The sequence below is a fragment of the Ictidomys tridecemlineatus genome, chromosome 1 (genome assembly GCF_052094955.1).
Source record: "Ictidomys tridecemlineatus isolate mIctTri1 chromosome 1, mIctTri1.hap1, whole genome shotgun sequence".
Lineage (NCBI taxonomy): Eukaryota > Metazoa > Chordata > Mammalia > Rodentia > Sciuridae > Ictidomys > Ictidomys tridecemlineatus.
In genome coordinates, this window is record NC_135477.1 from 207,902,748 (window position 1) to 207,923,789 (window position 21,042).

Here is a 21,042-nt window from a genome sequence, read left to right on the forward strand (position 1 = left end):
ATGTAAAGCAACGCCTGGAATTATTTAATCTATGGTACCCATGCCACAGAGTATGGCAAAGGACCATCATTATCCTAAGCCCTTTGTACCCAGTCCTGTTAGATAAGACCCTCCATGTGGATCCTGTATGTTCCTATCAAGAACAAACCCTTAACCCCAGCCCCAGGGCCCTCCTCCCTGCACCAGGTGATACACAAGTATAAGAATTTGGTTGTGATTACAGAGGCAGAGGGAGCTACTGACTTTGTGAAAAACTGGAGGAGCCTGCTTGATTAAACTTTTAGGAAAACTTCTCTTAGGTGCCAGGCTCCGAGTTCTGCAATGGCTGGGGTTGTGGGAACCTCGGAAGAGGGCAGAGAAGCCTGCAAAAGCCCTGAGCAGCTTCCTGGGCAGCACCCAGCTGGCTCCTGGGACTCCACCCCATGTACAAGTTTTCTTTTGACTGAAGTGGCACAAGATTGGAGAAACCGTGAATCCACCTTATAAATCAGGATACTTCTGAGTGTGTGTGTGTGTGTGTGTGTGTGTGTGTGTGTGTGTGTGTGTGATGAAATTGAGAGGCTTGGGAAAGTCAGACCTGTGTTGTTGCTGTTTTTTAGACTACCTGCTGGATAAAAGTTCAGTTGTCATGGAGGACATGTGGTGACCCACTAGCTCACTGGACACTTGCGGCTGCACTGAAGCTTGCCCTCAACAGGCACTGACTTGTGTTAACATGGAGCTCCAGTCCAGCAGCTGAGTCCCCTCCCTGCTCTCCCAGGGACTGCGTTTGCTTCTTGCCCACTGAGTCATTCTGCCCAAAAAGAAACCACACTTAATATCAAGACAAAGGCAGCAGCTATCAGACAAGTGCACACGTTTCACCAACTTGGTTAGTGACCCCTCACAAACACTCCCTGAGTTGTCTCCACTTCAACAACAGAAGTGGTAAGCAGAAAGTTGACTGCAAGGTGTCAATCTAGCAAAACTGTAGTCATTTGATCCTGAGGGTCAAAGGGTGGGACTCCCTGGGTATCCCACGGGGCTCCTGGGGAGTTGGACGCAAGCAGAGCTGACTCTGTGTGTGCCCAAGGGAGATGGCCCCCTGGCACTGGGCAAGGTAGCAACCTGTGTAATGGATGTTAACTTTCAACGAGTCTTATTCCCTGATGATTTGGGGCAGAAAGTCAAGATGACGACAGCATTTCCAGAGACTGTTGGTTTAGAGATTCTTTCAAGTTGTGTTCCCCCGCCACATCAGTAACTCTTGAGTTATTTTCTATACTCTGAACAAAGACAACCTCTGCCCTGCGTTAGTTATCTTCTGGAATGCAAGGGAGTCTTCTTTTCCTCTTCACTCAATTAATTTAGCTTAGAACATTTATATTTTAATTGAAGAGGTGGTTTTCATAAATATTCATCCATCACAAATAAGTCTCCAGGTTCAACAGGCCATGGGCCAGGAAAAAGGAACAAGAATGTGTTCTCCTCCCTGAAGCAAGCTCACACTTGTGAATGCATAAGGAGGCGTCCACATTTATTTAAATTCACGAAGAATTTACCTACAGCCAGAGGTGTGAGATGTGTGGATAGGACTCAAGTGTACAGAAGATAGCAGAGCTTGTCTATGTTCACCTTTTTTATGTGTCTACCCATCTGTATGTGGGCTACCCATAAATATATCCATGCCTGGCTTGTCTATTATCCCCAAGGTGATCAACTTTCATTTAAAGAGCTTTAGATACATAGTTGTAACTGCAGTGCCAGATAAAGTCAAGGCAGAGTGTTGAGGGAGGGAGAAGAGAAGGCTTCCTAAGTCAGTAAGATTCAATGTAACTTCTCTTGTGGTTGGCACAATCCTGGCTCTCTCTCTGAATATATTCTTTGTGTCAATCAGAATAAGCAAGGCTTTGCTGCAGCAACTAATATGTTTCAAGTATCAGTGTTTAGTTATTACTCATCTGTATGTCCACTGGGAGAGGGTTGTGGCTTCACTCACATCTTTGTCACTTGGGGCCATGCTGACTCTGGGACCTTCTTCATAGAAGTGACACATGTTAGTCACACTCCTTTACCCTGACCAAAGCAGGCCACGGGCTCACTCACTGCTGGCTTCAGAAAGTCTAGGGTTCATAAGTCCCTTGCAGTTAGTAGTCAGCAAGGAGGAGAGCATGTGCTCATGAATATTATGGGGCCTTTGACATGGGCATTGTCTGTTTTTTTTTTTTTTTTTTTTGGTAAGAGTTGCCAATAGAGGTGGACAATGTACTATATTTACTTTACTGATTAAAGTAAAAGACTGTAACATAAATTTTCATTGTCTATTTTTTAAAAAGCACACATATTTTAATGCATTCCATAGAAAACCTCGTGAAATATAGCCTCAGAAAGAGATGGCATTACCAGCCCCATAGCTGGTGAGCAGGAGGTAAAGATGCACTCCCCTGACTCCAGTGCCCAGCAGAGCATCAAATACAGAAATTAAGCTATGTTCAAAGAAAGAAGAAAAAGATGTCAGTCGACACATGAATGACCAACTGAGATGCATCCTGCTACAAAACATTCTGCACATCTAATTTTAAAGGAGACCTTGCTTCATTCTGGAATGCACCATCCAAGTTGATAGCTTCATTTTTTAAAAATCCATGATAGGATAGGAAGGGACTCCTTTTTGCCTTTGACTCTGCTGGGATCAGCTGCCTGTTTGGCTGACTCTGGGGCCTCTGTAGACAACCGGAGAGGAGAGGTAACAGAGTAAAAGCAGGTTGTCCCTATGGCCTTCCTATACCGGTCCTGGGCAAGGGCAGGGAGAAGCTTTGAGGGCCTCTTTCTTGCCCTCTCCAGCCATGTGGTCCCCACTGAAGCCATCCCAGCTTCTTCTCCATCCCAGAAGAAAATCCACAGTCACCGAAACAGGAAAATTGAGCCAAACAAATTTCATTAACCTATCAGAGGGGCTGGCATGGGGGAGAGTGAGTTGTAACACTGTTCATGATCAGGAGAGGCCAGGTCTCTTCCTCAGTCTGATCAGAAACTGAAATAAAAAAAAAAAATCCCACAGGACCTGAGCAGTAGCTCAGAGAGAAACCTGAATTTAATTGATGTCACTAGCTTGAAAAGTGCAGTTACGCGAGTCAAACAGCACAGGGATTTCTGCACAGTCTGGGTTTAGATCTTCTTGGCCTACATACCAATATAAAATCAGCATCATTTACTGATGAATTCTACTCACTTAATTTGTTCCAATATGTGATGCACATCGCTACTCTGAGCTCCCAGGAAGAACAAAAGAGTCCATGAAATATAGGGGAACTTCAGGGATGGAGAACTTAATTAAAGCAGGGCAGTCAAGACAAGGATATTGAACACTTTGTAGAAAAATTTTGCAAATTCCAGGTATGTACACTGCAGTGCTGACGAATGATGCCTGCCCCATGCTGGATTTAGGAATCAACAGATAAGGCTTTTTGCATCCTGGGTACTGAATTCGGGAGGGTGGCCATTCCGGGGGTGGCCACAGAGCTTTCTCCTCTGCCTACTGAGCAATACAGACAAAACCGTCTTGCTTCCTTGTCATCTAAATGAAGGCTGTTTTGCTAAAATGGCATAGAAGACAGCCATGTGGTTAATAAATTGTAAATTCATCACATTATACTTCTATCTGCTGTTAGTAATCCTAGCATTTCAATTAGTAGCCAAATATGAAAGTCCAAATGCCCTCTCCTATTGGCTGATGAGTATATAACAATTTATTTAAAGAGACAGAGGGAGATGGGCAGGAGGGATGAGACAGTACCAGCAAGGGATTGAGAAACCGTGCTACCTAAAAAAGTCACTCCCACTATCCCCCTGTCAAACAGGCCATGGGTACCCTTGACATGCACTGTATCAGCTAGCTGTTGTCCTGATGATACTGTATGACAAACACCCCCCCCCCGGTGTATTCACTTTAATCAATTGCCATTTATTATTACGCATAACTATATGTTATTCTTTGGTTTATTATTATTCATAGTCTCCCAGATAAAAATCATCTGGGACTAGTTCAGTGGGCTTTTTGTTTGTTTTAGGTCACTTTTTTTTTTTAGTTTTGTCTGGGACTCCTGTAGGGATGGGTCATAGGACCCTAAACTCCTAGAGAGATGTGTTTCTCCTCTTAAGGTGTGCCCCTTCTTTAGGGCATGGGGTGACCTTCCTCTAAGGCTTGATCACCTACTCCAGTGATGCCCCATTACATCAGGTTGGGGTTCCCAATCAATAAGGATGGAGTCACGCTTGAAGACATGTGGTTTCTCTAGGGGATGGGGCACTGCTCTGTCATGAAGGATGGGGTCCAAGGGGGTTCCCCTCTTCTAGGGGATAGTTTGCCTCTCATTTAGAAATGGTGACCCTTTCTCGAGGGGGGGAGCTCCTCTAGTAGGGAATGGGGGCTCCCATCCTCTGATAACACTTGGATCCTTCTCTCATAAAAAGATTGGGTGTTCCTCTCTAGGGAGTGGGTCCCCCTAAAGAGGGGTATCTTCCACTATGGACTGAGTACTAATATAGGGGGGTGCCAGTTTGCAAGAAAAGTGGTGCCCCTCCACTAGAAATTAGGTTCCCCTCTCAAGGGGTGCACCTTCTGTAGGAAAAGGGGCTCCCCTTCTTGGGGGTCACCCCTCCTCTAGGGAAATGGGGCCAGGTACCCCTGATCCTGTGAAGGATGGGGATCCTCCTCTCAGGGGTTGCCTTTCCTCTAGAGGGGTGGGACTGGACACCCCTCTTCTAATGAGAAATAGAACTCCCCACTTGGGGGTTGCCCCTCCTCTAGGTGGATGAGCCCTGGAGACCTTCCTCCCGCAAGGGATGGGGTTCCCTCTCTCTGGTGTTGCTCCTCTTTTACTGGATGGTGCCACCCTTTTGATGTCAGTGTCCCCTATTTTTGGAAGCCTTTTCTCTAGGGATGGCTTTCCTATTGCCCGAGATGGCCCTTCTCTAAGGGATTCGAGCACCCATCCTTCTCTAGAGATGTCGTGCATCTCTTGGGGTGTTCTGCTTTGTGGGATTTGGCCCTCTTTCTCTAGCAATGTGGTCTCCCTCTCGGGGTGACCCCCCTCGAGGTGATGGGGGCCTGTTCCGTGCCTCATTGACGGATTGGCCAAGTACTCGGGGTGCCCTTCTTCTAGATATAGTTGTGTCTGGAATTCTGGAAAAAATGGGGGCCCTCTCACAGGCTTCCCCTCCTCTAGAGGCATGGGACCTCCCCTCCTTCTGTGAGGGATGGGGGTCCCCCTCTAGGGGCTTGCCCCTCCTCTAGGCTCCCATCTGTAGCCTGTATTTGCTGGTGAGACTGGCTCTTATCTTCCTGAACAAGCTAGCCCCAGAGCCTTTTTTTCCTGCTAGAGGCAGGAGTTTAACAATCAAATGAGAAGCCTGCAAAGCCTTTGGAGCTAGACTCAGAGGCAGTTCTTTGGTATGTCCACCTCACTGTCCAGTGCCGGGCAGAAACCACCTAGGGTTCAAGTGCTGAGGGTGGTGTTCATCATTCCTTGGCTTCCAGGGATGTTGCGAGGAGGCTGGTGGGGGATGCCCTGCAGGCTTCAGCCACCATGGAAAGGACAGAGGTCTTCATGTACCAGGTGCAGGCACTGCTCGATGGAGGGGGCAGGAACAAGGGTGTGTGGCACGGTACTGGGTCCTCTGATCTACCTGACAATCCACCTGCCCCAGTCCTCTCTCTACGTCCTTTGGTGCACCTGCTTCTCATTATTGACCCAAGCCACAGCGGGAAAGTAGCTCTCTAAGACACCTCCCTCCTACCCTGGCACTGAGCTCCGCTCCCCCTGCTGCAGCGTCCCAGCCCACTTCTGCCTCCCTAGGTACCGTGCCTCCCCCTGCTGTTGAGCTGCAGCTCTTGGATTTATCCTCCAACCGGGTGTAAACAGAGGGCTGGCTGCAGAAGTTAGGCAGCCTCAGACCTGCTTCCTGTAGAGAAGAGAGGAAGCAGAGGTTGGAAAGCAGGGCCAAGCACGGAAACAGCCTTGTGCGCATTCAGAAGTATTTATAATGTGTCTCTATGTGTCAAGTCCTGGAAACATAACAGTAACCAGGACACCACAGCCACCACCATCACAAGACCAAGCCAGGAAGCATTAATGCAGCATTTCAAGTACAGAAATAAATAAGTCTTTGTTGGCCAGAGAATGTCACCTGCCATGAGCTCTTAGGATGGCTGCAACTAGGGTGGTCAAGCCTCATCCTGGATGACTGCGGAGAGAACGGTGAGATCCTGCAATGCATAAAAGAGGTGGGGAAGGGAATTAGAGACACCTAGGATGAGACACAGAGCCTTGGGAGCAAGAGGAGACCCTCAGTAAGCCAGAGGAGAGTTTTGCATCCACAAGAAGAATGTGGTGTGCACAGCCAAAGCCATCTCTGCAAGATGACAGATGTTTGAGTTGTCCTCTTACATTTTGAAAAAAAAATATGATTGCTGACATTTGCCTTAGAAAATGACCCATTTTGTGTTGATCTCTCTTACTCTGCAGCAGTCTGTCACCACCCTGTGATAAAGACGTATGCCAGTACAGCTGCTCCACGTGGGACACTGTCCTGTGGACCCTTTCCCCCTGTTTGGCAGGTCTCAGGGCCAGCAGTGGTCCTAGAGAGAGCTGTCAAACAGGAAAAAGGGACTGTTTTCCTGCAGAGCCACTCCACCTCCCTGCAGGCACAAGTTGGCTTTGTACATGATTGCCTCTCTGCTGGGTATTCTGAATGGCCCTCAAGGGACTCACACCAGAAAATTCTATGTGGTTGTAAAATTAGTGTGGCTGCATAAATCTTTCTAGAATCAGACTGGGTTCTGTTCCATTAGGTTTCCTACTGCCTGGGCAGAGCACTGTGCTAAATCTCTGCCTGTCTCTGAGTGCTGGCTCTGAAGAGAGCAAGATTTCACAGTCACCATCTAAATGAGCTCCCTCCACAGCCACAGATAAACATTTCTCAGAGGAAGGCGTGTGTCTGGTTAAACTGAAATGACCAGCAAATCCAAGGTCCTGAGGTTCCTGGCAAATACTCTTGCTGTTTTGCTTTTGTTCTTCTAAAACTTTCTCATCCTTTTCCTAAGCTCTGGAAAGATCACAGATCTTCTCCCCTGGCCCTGAGAATGTGAAGGCACAATGACTTCCCCTTAGGATAGCAGTGTTTTAAGCTCAATCTTTAATTATGAGATATTGTTTCATTTCTCATTAGAGAAATTTCTGCCAGAAAGTCGAATTCTGTTGCTGTGCAGAAGACACTTCCCAGGGCCTTCATGAGCTCGCTGGTGCCAACAGCTGAGACCAAACGCTCCTCCAGGCCCAGCTCAGGCCCAGAGCCTGGCACCCAGGCAATCAATCCGTGATCACTGAACACAGGATTGGATGGAAATCCCTTGTAATTACAGAGCAACTTTTTTTAAAAAAAGTTGAGATTTCCCATTCAATACAGTAGAAAAACTGCACAATCACCATTTTATCCCCAGGGTCACACCAAAATCATGATGAAAAAATGAATGTCTTATGCACCAGTGTTTCTAGGTCACCATACATTTATTTAAAGTATGTCGATTTCATTTTGGATCCTTCATCTTTTTTTTTTTTAAGATTCTACACATTTTAATTTCCGAACAAGTAAATATCACTCACTGTAACCACCGAAGCAAGAGCTTCTGGGGTCCTTTTTTATTCTTACTATGAAAGTCAAAAAGGTCCTGGGGTCCAGGAAATATGAGATGACCCCTGGGAGTTATGGCCAGGTGTGAATGGGCCTTCCTGCTCTGAACTCACAAGGAGCCATTGTGAAGGAATTTCACACATGGCCACATAAGAAGTGGCTTATGGCTGAGCTTGTGCCCTTCAGTACAGGGAGCTCTTGGTTGTGACCTGTCCGGCTCCCAGATACTCAGTGCATTTGAGGGGTGGTGGCTGGTGGTTATAGTTTTTTGACTTTGGAGTTTCATTTTTTCTTTTTGCCAGTATCCTTGGTTGGGGCTCCTTCTCAGGATGAATAGGGAGTGCAGTCCGAGTCGTGTAGTGCTACAGGTGCCCAGCTCCTTTTAGGTGACCATCTCCACAGACCACAAGCATGTTCCTAGGAGCATCAGGCAGGGTGTCTTTGCTCAGGTGAAGCTTGCCCACCATCTTCTCACCAGGACAGACGTGGCAATAAAAGTCCTGCCAAAGGTCGATTGGAACATCCCCGTCCTGTCAGATCTGAGGGTGGCCATGGGACATAGAAACATGACTCTTCCAGGTCATTGAGACCATCAGAAATATCAGCATCATCATGGAGCTTGTGATGGGGGACAGCTGTGGTAACACACCCCCGAGGCTTGTCACCTGCAAGAGGAGGTGGCCCAGAGACTGTTCTGGTAGATCTTCAGAGCTGTGGGCCACTGCCACAAGAAGGGTGTCACACACTTAGGCCTGGACAGCAACCTTTTGGATGGCAGAGGCAACTTCAAACTCATTGACTTCAGCCTGAGCACCAGGTCCACAGCTGGGCAGAAGATGACCAAGTTGTGCTTGAAGTCATCCAACGGAAAGAGTGTGAGGGCCCTGATGGACATCAGGAGCCTGGGGGTTATTCTGCATTTGATGCTCACAGGGAAATGACCTGTTATGGCGACCACCCCTAAGCAGCTGAAGAAGCGGATCGTGCAGGGAATGTAAGGCATTCCCTGTGCATTTCCAAGGTGTGTGCAGCTTCGTCCATCAAAACAGATGGTGGCCCATGCGCAGTAGAGTCAGAGTGAGGAACACTCACCCAGTCATTCTAGAAAGCCGCTCCCCAAACACTGGGACCCGGCAACTTTGACATTCATGTTGACATATGTTATGATCCCTATAATACCTGGGTGTCCCTGGAAAATCAAAAATACAATGAAGCAATGACTACACACCAGATATCCAGCACCACACCACCCTGGGGAGCTGCACACACCAGCAGAGGCCTGGGCGGGGGTTTGGACCTTCCCAGTGCCTGTAGATCCTTTCAGGCTCCCTATCCACCCAAAGAGGAGTCCCAGTAAGCCTGACCTTCCCACCTCTCCTGGCCCTGAGAGCAGCAGCCTCCTGAGAAGGCCACTTAGCCCTGGCAGAATGATGGCAGAAGTGCCAGCTGGCCTGCCATTCCTCCTCTTCCTGCATGCAAGAACCCCTGCTCCCAGCACAGGCTCCCAGCATGACCCTGGGTCCCACAGGCCAAACCCCTGGGTGCTCTTCAGTTGGTGGGTCTCAGGACACAGCAGCAATTCCTCCTAAGGTACCTTCACAAGGCACCTCATGACAACAGCGAGGGCTAGAGTGATGTCCAGGAGGACCACCACCTGCACTCGACAATTGTGTTGTGGCAGCCATGCCTCAGTGTGTCAGCATTCAGAAAAACACGACCCTATAGAGAAGGGGGCAGCCAGAGCCCATGGCAGCCAGAGGAGCTGAGCTCTGTGGAACCTGATGTCCTGGTGCAGGCTCCTGTCAGGCATGGAGTCCAACAGCCGTGGAAGCAAGGTGTGAGATGGCTGCGGCTTCTCCACACAGATTCCAGCCAGAAGTACATCTGCATCCACCTGGAGTCCCCTCTGCCCCCACCTTGAGCCAACCAGACAAGGACTCGCTCTCCTCGAAACCCTGGAGATGGCCACCCACTTGCCTTGAGGCCTTGTAGATGGAGGCTTGCTCCCTTCAACCTGAAGTAGATGGAGATTCTCCCCTTGTGATCCAGTGTAGATTTGATTCAGATCCTTGTCTTCGTGTATAAAAATGAATCCTGTAATTTTATCAAGAATCTTATGCAGAAATACTGAGAGTAGATTATGTCCCCTGCTCTATGCATTTGTAAATCTCCTTATGAAAAAAATGTTCTCATACGACTGAAACAAAGTTCTTCTAATTCTCACAGTTGTTTTAAGATGCTCTTATCTGAGAGAGCTTTTGCTCTCATCTTTCTATGCTGTTCGGACATTTTACAATGAGGATTATTTTCAGAAAGGTGTTAGATTCAAAAAAAGAGTGGCTCCAGCAAAGATGCTGAGTGGTGGGTGACAGCTGAACCTGCCAAGTGAACCCTGGCATCAGACCTGTGCTAAGTCTAATCACAGGGTTCAGATACTCAGCAGTACTAACCTCAGGTGGCTAAATCCCCTGGGCAGGGGGCTATTACAAGTGTGGCTTTCCACTCTCCAGCCATCATGTGAGGGGAGAGTTGGAAAGCACAGGGTGTCAAATCTGGTCAGGCAAGGATGACTGCAAAGTGCACCCAGTGGATGCACATTCCCCTTGTCAGTCACTCCCTTCTGGAGGGTGACCCTTGGTAACAACTCTGGTGACAGCAGCTGCAGGACACCTGGACATCTGGGTCCTAAGAGAACACAAAGATGCCGTCTGTCTGGAGTTGATCTGGAAAGTCCAGCACCAAACAGTGGGTGGGCCACGTGATTACATGTGGGCTCAGAGGAATCCTGACAAGCCTGCTTTGGGGGAGAGATGCAAGCTGCACTTTTGTGGCCTTCTGGAGTGGGGGCTAAACCAGAGTCAATTCCAAGTGTACCTAAGACCTGAGTTGCTGTCCTCATAAATGATCCAATGATGCCACACAGGTTTCTTGTGGAGCTGGAGCTGCAGACCTGTTGGTCTGTGGAGTCAGGATTCAGAACAGTGGTTCTCACTGGAGATGGGTTCCAGGGGCTAATCTACCACGCAAGGTAGAAAGGGGATGCAGGACCCTCGAGGGCAATGTGGATGTCTCTCCTCCTGCAGCTGCAGCTAGGATGCTCATCAATCCCGCACCCCTTCCTGGGAGCCTCCACTCTGCCCTCCAGTCTGTCCCAGCCCTGCCCTTCAAAATACCACCAGCTGGCAGACTTCCCACCCCCATGAGATGAGATTTAACAGGACTGCATGGAGGCAGCAAAACACTGATGATGGAAATAAATTAACTGTCCAGAAATAGGACAAAAGTCAATATATATTGTTATGTCTGTATTATAAAATACTACACAGCCATTTAAATGAGGTGAGGTCATTTACACTGGGAAGAAAATTCCTCAAGATACATTGTATGCAAAGAGTAACTCATCAAGAATACTGACTCTTAAAATAAAAGTCACCTCATGCCCCAAACACACCATGTATGAGTTGTCCAGCTACACAAGTATGTAAATACATCAAGAAAGATCTGGAAGAAAGACTCCAACAGGATGGCACTGCAAACTTTAGACTGGGGACTAGAAAATGAAATGGGTGGACAGAGGAGCTGGCAGTGTCTGCATGGCTTCTCCTTCACCATAGGAGAATCTAGGCATTGATTCTTCTTGTAATTAAATTTTTATTAAAAACTTGAACATCATCAATAAAAAGTGGGACAAGACACCAACCTTACAAGTTGGCAGGGTAGAGTTTCCTCTCACATCCCGATCTGCAGAAGATCTGAATGTGTTCCTGCCTCACATGACAAAGGGAATTTTGCAGATATGATACCATTAAGGGTCTTGATGGAGGATATTATCCCGGATTATCCAGGCAGGCCCAACAGAACCCCATGAATCCTTACAAGTGGGGAACCTCCCCAGCCACAGTCAGAGAGAGGCACATCTGTACGAGAAGGATCAGAGATGCTAACCTTGAGGGCAGAAGAAAGGGCTATGGGCCCCTCATTGCTGGCAGCTGCTGGAAGCTACAGAGAAGAAGTTCTTTCCAGAGGGCCCCGGAGAACCATGGCTCTGTCTACACCCTGATTTTAACCTAGTGAGACATGTACCAGAATCCTGTCCTCTAACTATAAGATAACAAATATATGTGTGTGTGTGTGTGTGTGTGTGTGTGTGCGTTTTAACAGCAGGAGTGGAAAATTAATACACACCTCTTCATTTTTCAGGAATGCCCACTGTCTGATCAATATTCTTCAGAACTGTGACAAACTGGGGGAGTGGTGTGCTTCCCTTGCCTTCTTCAGAGTAAATGGTCCTTGCCCAAGGTGGCTCACTGCAGGCTGTTTCCATGGACAGAGGCCATGAAACAAACCTAAGGGATCAGTCCTGAAGGTCAGAAGTGGAAACCAGGCCCCAGGAACAGAAAATGGGGACTTCACAGCAGGGAGGTAACCTAGTTGTCTTTCTAGATCACCACTAGATGGGATTGGAAGAAGGACCTGCCTGAAATACCAGGCGTGTCTACGGTCAAGAACTTTCAGTCTCTCCTGCCTGGCAGCCCCAGATCCTAAATCCACTTTTAAGAACTGGAAACAATGTGCCAACAAATTGAGGTTGAGCAGAAGCAGCCTGCTTCAGAGCTGTGCCACGTGCAGAGGGTTGCCTCTGCCCCCACCCTGCAGGAAGTGCCCAGCAGGAACAAGGACAGAAAAAAAGGAAAAGTGACTTTCAGGGCATGGCATGCAAACCCCAGTCAGACAGAATGCTCTGAGGCCCAGTATGCTCTGTCTCCCGTCTGATCTGTGCCCTGGCCTAGAGCACACTTCCCACTAAACCCCACATGCCTCCTTGCCTTGCATTTTGGTTATAGAATGTTCCATCCCAATGCAGCTTCTTGAGTGCCATTAAAATGACTCTGTACTATGTCCCAACGTGCTGTTTGTCCCTGGCCAGGTACTGACTAATCTGGAGGCCACTGGCTTTTGTCACTGCCCCTCTGCTGTGCTGGCCTTGGTGCTCACTTGGGGTGTGGGCTCTGCTGCCCTCACCTTATGGGGAAGTCGCCTGGCATGGGCTGCCAGTGATTTCTCCAGGTTTGGCTCTAAACAAGCATATGGAGGCCCCTAAAAGACTGGAGGGGTCTCCTCTGAGGCAGGGGCAGGAGGCACCCTCAAAGGCTATCTTCAGGAAGCTGGTGGAATTTGGGAGGCAACCAAACAAGAGAGGTCTACTGGGTATGGAAATGTAATCAGCCTTGGTCCCTTGACATGGTTTCAGAGGCAGTTTTCATTGTGGGCCAGGAGGCCAGCAACAGCACAGGCACCGCCAGCCTGGACAGCTTCCAATGCTGATTGACCTCTCTACACTTCAGTCCTTAAGTGAGAGACTTTGGGGGACCAATGAGCAGGGGAGCATTGAATTCCAGGGTGATGCCATGGGAAAAGCCCACAATGAGCAGCACCAGAACCTGCCCCAGAACCAAAAGCAGCGAGCGGGAGACCTGAGACGCAGGACACACACAGCCAGGGGAATTGCCATGGGGCCACTCAGGCCAGAAGCCCCGGGGGCAGACTCAGTCCTTGCCCCTGTGTGACTCCGTTCCCTGAGCTATTAAAGGTTTTTGTCCCATGAGGAACCAAGACCAAACAGAAAAAGCCCCTAGCTTGGGACACTGCTGACCACAGTAGATACATGATGGCACTGGCCAGCATTCCTACCTCACTATGAATGTCACCGTCACCTGCTCCACTGGGAACAGACCACATTGTGATTCATTCTCCAGAGGATTTTGTAAGCTTGGCCTCACCCACCCTGTCCTCCCACCTGTGCAACTCAGATCCCATGACCCAAACAACAGCCCATGAGCTCCCAAACACTAAGGACCCCCCTGTCTGAATGAGAGCCCACCTGGGGACGTTAGGTCATGAATAGCCTTGAAAAGCATACCATAGCTCTCAGTGCAGGTTTGGGCATCTGTACCCAGGTCTCTACCACCAGAAGATTCTCCAACTCATGGTAACAACAAATGATAACACAGCCAACATGTCCCAGTTGCCGGGTGCCTATGTGTGCCAGACACTCTGCGGGAAGTTTTACTAGAAGTCAACTAGAAATTTAAACTGAAATTTTGGCCAAAAGACCAATATAAATACCTGTTGCTGTTCAGAGAAAGTATCAGACTACATGGAGGACTTACAAAGTGGCCACAAAAACCAAGGACACAAGTAAGCACCCTATGAAACACCTGCCTCCAGAGAGCACCTGGGTGCCTGCTGACACTATGCCCACCATGCCTGCCTGGTCTCTCCTGGCTCTTCCCACGTCTTTGTCTCACTGTGTCTGGTCTGCAGACTCAGAACCTTCAGTAGCAGGTGACTGTATGGGACATGGAAGCTAATGTCGTGGACAAGAGGACAGGTGGGCCATAACCATGTCTCCCACAGAAGCTCTACTGGGGAGGGGAAGAACTTGTCCTTGGAATTGGAAGTTGGGATGCACACGGGATTGGTTATTAGACCAAGAGGGTTTTTAATCCAAAGATATGGATCTGCCATTTTCACCCACAGGCAAGAAAAAATGACCCAGCTGAGCAAGTCAAAGGCAAATGGGAATCCAAATGAACTGATCTGGGGATTATGCCTCAGAATTCTCTTTAATAAGGTCTTTCACAACATTATCCAGCTTCTGGGGCTCAGGGAGCTCCTTGGCATGTCCCAGCATCACTCCAGCCTCTGCTTCCATGGCCACAAGGACTTTTGTTCCCTTTGTCCCTATGTCTTCTCTCCTCTTATTAGAGCACCAGTCTCTGGATTAAGAACCACACTAAAGCCAGGATGGTATTGTCACAGATACTGAGATCATTAGACCTGCAGAACCTCTTTTTCCAAATAAAGTCATATCTGAGCTTCCAGGTGGACATAAACTTGGGGAAATGACGGTTAATACCCTGTGGGTGAATGGGGAATGCCCTGAAGGGTACCCTTAGAATAACTTAGTTGTGTACCCCATTCTGCAGTTCCAAATTACAGAGCAAACCATGACAGAAGAGATCAGAACATTTTCCAGGAGCACTGAAGAGAGAAGAGCCAGGGCGCGCCCCTGGGTCCATCATCCTTGTGAACCACAGCCCCATGCATCTTGGATCCTGGAGCCTGGTTCATCATTCTGCTCTCAGATACAGCTGAATCTGCTTATAAGCCCAGCTTCCACTAAGCCCAAGGGAGGGAGGAGGTCTGGCCATCTCCAAGCCAATGGAAAGAATCAAGTCAGACGTCTGGGCTCCAGGGCCCCACCATCAGCAGCTGGTCACCTACCCACACAGCTCTTTAATGACACTGGCATTTCTAAACTCTTCCAGTCCTCAACACACTGGGAGGTTCTCAGAGCTAAGCTGATTTCCATTGGGCTCACTGCCTGACTTAGGAAGCGGCTACATCTGCCACATGCCATGAATATCCCTCGGTGAAACCATCTTCACATAGAAATTGGTCCCAATGTGCACACAGAAAACAAAGGCTCAGCTGGATCCAGTTTAATAAGTTTTACAAATGAAAAAGGTGCAAAGCAAATCACCTAGCAGCACTCCAGGAGCTCTCATGGGGCAACCAGTAAAGAGGAGGGTATCAAAATGTAGCTTTTCTGATTAAACAGTTTCCATTAGGTCCATGGGAATTAGCAAACTAACACCATCTAGTGTTCCTCTTTATAATAAGAACTGAAAAGAATCCTGCTGTGGCACCAGCTTTTTAAAGCTAAGATGTCTTACCATTTCAAACGGACAGTGCCCACAGAGGCTGTCTAACTGATCACAGCACAAGCCAACCAGCTCATTCACCAAGTCCTCTGCCAGCCATCAAGTTGCTGGGGCCAGACAAAGCCACTGCCACTGTCAGCTTCAAACCTCACTAGATTGTGGAAGGAACCACTTGTCCTGAGGGACAGCATCACGGGTTTCCAAGACTGCCCCCATGTTCAGAGATCCACTAGAACCACCCATGGTAACCTTGCAAGAAAGGCTGTCTAAGGATTGTAGGTCTTTCTCAGCCTGTGATGAGAACTTTGTTCTTCACACAAAACTTAAGATCAAATCGAATGAAAAACATGCCCAAGTTACTCCATCCTAGTGAGGATAATTAGAGTCAAGTTCAGCCAAGCACAGAGCAGATGAGGAAAGCCTAATTCATAGAGTCCTTTGAAAGCCTGTAGGATGAGCTGTTACTGCAGGACTTTATGCAAAAAGTCTTCTCTCCATTAAATGAGGAATTTCTGCTTTCCAAGGCTGAAGCCACAGTACACAAGGACAGCCTTGTCCCCTGTCCTACACACACACACACACACACACACACACACACACACACACACACATGCATGCTAACTTCCAACGACCCCACATGTGAAGTGCCCCCATACTATGTTATTGCATGTCACCATCCTGAGTCCCCAGGTACATCCTGGGTAACTGCTGCACCATTTCCAACTCTCTAGGTAGCAAGACCAACCAGGTGACTGCCTGCAGGCTGGGATGAACTTGGATTAGCCTCAATCTTTAATGGTTCACAGGTCTTGAGAAGGGTATGCCTGTGTTGGGGAAAGGGTGGGAGGAGGAAACACTGAGAGGAAAGCACAGAGAGGCTCTGAGTAGCCTCATGGGAGAATTCTTATCAGATAGGACTTGTAAACTGGTGGCTGAGCTTCACCTTGACAAGTGATCAAAATAAAGAGAGGGGAATTAAAAAAAAAAGACATTCAGCACTATATTTATGAAAAATGCAGCCAGAGAGGAAATGGAGCATGACTTTTTCAATATTGTTCATTTAATCCTGCTAAATCCACACTGTGGGCTCTTCCTTCTCCTCTTTGACTTTTCAGTTAAGCCAATGACAGGAACTCTACCAAAACACAGTGTGCAAGGACAATCAGATTAGGCCGGGATTACTTTTTATGTATTTTAAAGTTATATTCTAGGAGCCAGAGAAAAGAGACCTTTTAAATTTTGGCAGATAGCATGCTTGCTAGAAGTCCATTTCCATGTAATTTAGTCTATAAATATTAATTTTGTCTGTTTCTGATCTGTTTTTGAGAAGTCCTTTAGATTTAGGGAAGTGTTTCATGATACTCAAACTTTAAAAATTACCAATACCCTTCAAGGAATCCAGAGTACCTTTTCTGCCAATAGATCTTTTTTTCTGTAGAGTAGGGAAGGGGTGTGTGGGGGGGGGTTGTTGTGTAGGGACATCCCTCTGTGCTTGATTTTTGGAGAGCTGACATTTGGAGTGGGGTGGTAGCACAGCTTGCCCCACTAGGCCTTTTTCAAAAGTCCTGCTTCCTCAAAACCCATCTCTGTGAAAAACACCTCTTTAGGAAACAGGGTCCTGACAGACCCCCAGGTGGCCCTGCAGAAGCACTATCTGCTTACACATGGTCACAAAAGGGAGGAGGGCTGGGGGTAGAGAGGCAGGAACGGTCTCCCAGGACACCTGCAGCTGTCTCTTGGCTCAGAACTCAAGCTGATGACCACAGCTCTATTCCAGGGAGGGATAAAGGTCCTGCTATGTTTTCCAGAAGGTGTGCCAAGGATGAGGACTCCTGTTCTTCCCCAAACTTCCATGCAGTGCTGAGAGGCCAAGCTGGTAGAGCCAAGCCTTGCCCACACAGGAGGCTGGGGAACTTGGAGAGGAAGCACAGTCTCTGCATTCCAAACCTCCCATTTTCCCACAGGAGTCCTCTGGCGGTTGATTGAAGGGAGGATAGAAATAGAAAAACTCCTAGTAAAGGACAGAACTAGGACAGCAAAGGGGGGGTCAATGCCAGAGCACCCTCTGAAGGCCAGGACACTGGCTTCTGCCCTGGCTTGCTCACAAACTTGCTTTGGTGCCTAAAGAAGGCACCTGGCTTAGGAAGTTTCCGTTTTCCTCATTAATGGTAAAAACATGAGTCTCAGCTATTTTCTTAAGCTAAAGATCCTTTCTTCAAGTGAAATGTTACATAAAATAAATGTATGTCTACCCTACAAACACTTACCCTAAGCAAGGGAGGAAGAGAGAAGGAAGAGGAGGAAAAAGACAAGGAGAGAGGAAAGCAAGAAGTGAAAAAAAGGAGGTGACAGAAAATTTCAGATAATGATTTAAGAGGCGTGGGACAGCCAGCCATGATCTCAGGCAAATGTCAGGTCCCAGACAGAGTGAGAGGGAGGATGGTCTGTGGTTCCCATAATCCACTCAGTTTCCAGGTATTTCTTGTGGAGTGAGGATCCCAGTGCACTGAGTGTGAGCCTGATGTTCAAAGCTGTGTGTGTGCATGCATGTTGTAATATGGTGCACCAGGCAACTATTGCACTAACCCAACAGATTTTGAAACACTTGCAGGAAAACTGGCTATGTTGACTTAGGGAAGGGGGACCTGTCTTCTAAGGGAACTTCTGACTGGGCCCTCTTCACAGGCCACTGTTGACACTGCTCCCACAGAGGAAGAGAAGTGACATGCTCATCTGAGGAGCCCACTCCTCACTCCCAGAGATTTGGGAAGCACGGAGGGCCAATGTGTAACTTGAGTTTGGAGTGTTACTTTATATTCTGGATCGTAAGAAGATGTCAGATTTGACCTTTTAAAACTTATTCCCCCATTCCACAGATTGTCTTTCCATTCTCTTTATGTCTTTGCAAAGCAAAATTTATTCACTTTCCAAAAGCTAAATTTATCAATTTTCTTTTTATGGGTCATGTTATCTGCGTCATATCTAAGAATTATTTGTCCAATTTGAGATCCAAAGCTCTTTCTCTTGTTTTCTCATGTTTGCTCACAGAATGTGTGTAGTTTCGGGTCCTGGATCTAAAGCCTGTGATAAAATGGGAGTGAATTTTTGGAAAGGGAACATGTTTGGAATACAGACCAAGACTCACTTTTTGTATATTTTTATATGTAGCTCTTCCAGCACCATTTGGTGCAAAGACTATATTTTGTCCACGAAATTACTTTGGTACCTTTGTTGGAAGTTAAGTAACCATATGTGTGAGCTTATTTTTAAGTGCATTTTTAAACCATCGGTCTATGTGTCTATCATTTTACCAGTACTACTAGTTTGATTCTTGACATATTATACCAATAATTGACATATTATATTATACCAATACTATTATACCAATAATTCATAAAGTTGAAGACTTGAGACCTCCAAATTCATTGTTCTTCAACTTCTGAATTAAATTATTTTTCCTTGTCCTTCTTTTGTGCCTCCTTTCTACCTAGTTTTTATTTCTTTTATCCTTCTCAGTCTCACTCAGTCCCGTCTCTGAGCCCTGGTACTGGCCCTGCCTCCCCTCCATGGGTCCCAGCAGTACCATGGGCTCCTGCCTCTCCTCACTCAGGTCTGCTTCAGAGCAGACATTCTTGGGAAACCTGACCACCTGGCTGCACCCTCCACAGCCCTGCGTCTCCGTCTGCTCCGCTGCTTTCTTCTGCTCACAATGGGTCTCTTGCTATATCCTGGATCTGGCAAGACAGAATGCCTCCCTGGAACTGGCAAATTCTGCCTCCCTGGAACTAGCAAGACAAAATGTCATTATTTTGAAACATTAGAAAAAAAAAAAAGTTTTGTTTTGTTTTCCTCTTGGGGAACCCGACCATCAAAAGGAGATTGGCTATCCCTAGAATCTCAGGCTTCCCGTGATTTGTGAAAAGCAAATAATTCTTCACCTAAAGTGATAGCATGTCCCTCCCATTAATTTTCAACTGAGCTCAAAGAGCCTGGGGGCAGGGAGAATAAGATAGATTGATGGAGGATAGTGCTAGGAAGATCAGTGTTAGGTGCTGGGGAGAGAGACTGGGGGAGAACTGTGCCCCATGTAGCACTGAGCCTCCAGGTCTCACTGGGCTCAGCTAGAACCATGCAGAGCCCTCACTCCTGCACAAAAAGTATAAAAATGATCTTGCTGCCCTTTCACTCCTAGTAGCCACAGAAGAATAAACAGAGCTGCAGCCCTGGCAGGTGAGCTCTCTCCTGGCCAGCCCAGAGATCCCTGCATTCTGTAGGGCTCCTGGTGCTTGCTGTGCCTTGGTCTGGAAGCCTCCTGCTCCCTCCTCTGGGTCTGCTCCCTGGTTGTTTGACTTAGTAATGAGGACAGTAATAATAGCTGCTGAGCTTTTTTGTGTGTGCACTTCTGGTGCTGAGCTGTGTGTCTAATGTGCTCACTTTATCCCCTCCACTCAAGACATGTGCATCCTGGTTGCAGACACAAAAGTCTGGAAAGCCTGGGTCTATTCTGGGGTCACCTGGCCTGTACTCCAGCCCCAGCGAGCTCCATAACCTATACCAGCAACCCCAAACTAGCTGGATGGACTGAACCTTAGGTACTGAATGAGTGATTTCACATTTCTGCAATCCTGGACCTTATGCAAGCTGCTCCTCATGTGCACATTCTATGGTGAGCCAACATCTGCTCTGGGGACCAGGAAGTGTGATGGGTCTGGGGAACCAGTGCTGAGATTGGCTTTCCCCTAGGATTCCTCAATCTTAATTAGAATGAACTGGTGCTAAGGAAGGAGAAACCTCTATTCTTGGGGAAAAGAGGCTGCAGAGACTCGCCACACAGGGCTGGGGATGTGGCTCAAGATGTAGCATGCTCACCTAGCATGTATGAGGCCCAAGTTTGATCCTCAGCACCACATACAAAGATGTTGTATCCGCCGAGAACTAAAAAGTAAATATTAAAAATTCTCTCTCTCTCTCTCTCTCTCTCTCTCTCTCTCACTCTCTCTCTCTCAAATAAATAAATGCTAATTAAAAACAATAGACTTGCCACGCCCTCCCCAGAGTTCAGCAGAGTCCCCAAGTGGGAGGTAAACCGTGGACAGGACCCCTCTGCCACGCCCTGCTCTTCGCACACGATGATCTGCAGCCAGTGAGATGGTAGTTTCAGGTAGGCGATGTGGTCCCCATGGGATCCTCCTATCCAGAGAGGAGAGGCGCTCCTGGTGCTCCTATCTGTGCCCCTCCCCGCTCTGGGGGTCCCCGGCAATAAGCCCTGTTCGGGTTCCCGCAGCCAGAGCGGCAGTGGGAGAACCCAGGGTCTGGCCTCACCTGTTCCCTGGCACGCCAACACCTGCGCTAGGTCACATTCTGCAGGGCAACCTCAGAACCTAGAGCAGTGATCCCAGCCAGGGCGTTGGCTAAGTGGGAGGCAGCTCGGCTTCCCCCCAGGCTCCTGCCCCTGCCACAGCTCCTGCTGGTGTCCCCACAACATTTCTTATGCTGCAGTCTGCGGCACCCGCTCTGGTTTCCTCTGGTTTTCTGGTCAGTACCAATCCTTCTGTTCCACAGCTGCACTGGCCTAGCCTGCACCCTAGCAGGAACGGGCTGAGGCTCAAGAGAAGGATGGGTCTGGCAGAGCAGGTAGCAACCT